Below are 2,319 nucleotides of genomic sequence, written 5' to 3'. Positions count from 1 at the left end.
AACGAACTAAGTAATCCTTAGTATACAATCGTCTATCAATCTGAACGAACTAAGTAATCCTTAGTATACAATCGTCTATCAATCTGAACGAACTAAGTAATCCTTAGTATACAATCGTCTATCAATCTGAACGAACTAAGTAATCCTTATCAATAGTATACAATCGTCATTCCTATAATTGGAATTGTAGATTAAGAGCACAAATGAAAAAAAAATAACCAATCAGAATCAAGAATTGCATTTAGTGGCCATGATTTTGAAAGGACCATAACGGAATGGATTTTAAATGTGTAAGTCACAGAGCAGTGCTTCTTTCAAAGATTTTCTTTTTCGTCCCACTTTGGACAAAAACATGTTCTCAGTTCCATAAAACCTTTTCACGGTCACATTGCAGAATTGTCAGTAAAGTTTTCGGCTGCCTCGACCCTTTTTTGGAAAATTCTGTTGAAAATTACTAAGATCTGCCTCTGCCAATCTTCAACATTAAATAATAGTAAAAGTATAGTTAGTAAATTTTAAATTTTCAAGAATGAATGGTCTAGTAAAGTTATTCAGACTATACCTAATATACTACTGCTGGCTACAGAATGCGACCATATTTTTTTAAAGTCAATTTAAAACGTAGATGATATGTTGCGTAATCAGCATATGTTGGTCATTCTGATGGTAATTGGACTATTAAGATTTTGTATTGTGTTTTTTCTTCTTTGACGACATAGTATTGGCTATATAGGCAAATGGTTGTGCACATGTACAACGGGTTTAACCCATCCAATTTTCGTGACTGTACCCATTCAAGCTATCAGGACCATGTGTTATTCATTGTTGATTGTTGATGTGGTTTGGTGAAATGTCTAATATGTTTGATGATTTTATTATCCTTTTATGCATTACACTGACAGAAAATTCGTTTTGAAAGATGTGAATTAACGTAAGAAAGGTGGAAACCCAACTGTCAGGTAGTTCTTAGACATGCAGGCGATGTAAGAAACAGGGTATTGCTATACTCTAACAGGTTCATATAGCCTATCTTTTTAAAAATGATGTTCCTATTTCCGTAAAGTCTTTTGATTAACTCCCTCCATTGAACAAAAATGTAAGTTTAAATTTTCTGGATGCTAGACCCCCCCCTCCCCGTTTGAATATTCTGTTAAGACAATCTACATCCACTTCATTTGAACTTTGGTGGATAGTTGTCTCATTGGCAATCATACTGCATCTCCTTATTTTTATATTGCTTGGGTCAATGTTGAACACCTAGTAATTCCACAGGAAATAAAATTTTCTCTACCGAAACTACTAGACAATTTCTAGTAAAATTACCACTTGTTTCATATCTACTTATGCAGTTTGAGTATCCTGACTTTTTGACAGAATACTAGTAATACATTTTATGGACGACTTCGTTATATTATCTACGGAAAGTTTGGTTCAGATAAGCTTTAACGTTTCAGACAAAAAAAAACATTTGAACTTTACCATGAAAGAATTCTATATACAGCCTTCCAATTATCATTTCTAATAAGTTTGAAACAATTTGGTCTCGTATTTTCTGCAGAGAAAATATTTTAAATATGTATAATCACAATCAAAAATTGCCTCTTGTTGGTCATCTTTTCAGCTAAATGACAGCGCAATTGTATGTATAATATTCCTTCCATACATTAAACCTGTTAACTTTGGTTCATAGTTCCAATGTAGTTTAAGATAAAAAGTTGAAAATTTGAATCGCTTTCCGGATCAATAAAGCCTTCGTTGCATCATTTCAAAAAATATGCCAAACAAAATGAAAAACAGCCTCTGGCAGACATGCTTCTTTTGCCTGTCGTGATGAAAGTAAAAATCGGTGTTTTTACAAAGACCTTCAATACCGTGTTCCTGGCAATCTCATGCAAATGATCTATGGAACTAGAAGAAAGACACAGCTCACATTGGCTCTATCAGCCGATTTAGCTCTGTGTAATATGAAAATAACGATTCGAATAACTATAATATTTCGTATCAAACACATTTAAGACAATTTTAATGTTGTGTTTTGTTGTTGTTATTTTATTGGTGGCATATCTTAGATAGCCTCCTCATATTTTGTATATCAATAGGCCGATTTACAGCTCGACATACATATCTATTGAAGACCTCATGTTGACATCTAGATGTCTTTAAATTTTCTGTCTAGTTTGGTTACTGTCTCATTGACAAATACCCAACATATTTGTTTTATTCATATTGAGAAGTAATATTTTCTAATGTATACAATGCACGAATAATATGTATCATAAAAATGCATCACTTGTTTAATAACGTGAACATTCTAAACCC

The sequence above is a fragment of the Mytilus californianus genome, unplaced genomic scaffold (assembly GCF_021869535.1).
Source record: "Mytilus californianus isolate M0D057914Y unplaced genomic scaffold, xbMytCali1.0.p SCAF_1, whole genome shotgun sequence".
Lineage (NCBI taxonomy): Eukaryota > Metazoa > Mollusca > Bivalvia > Mytilida > Mytilidae > Mytilus > Mytilus californianus.
The sequence above is the reverse complement of the archived record's forward strand: the minus strand, read 5'-3'. Positions refer to the sequence as shown.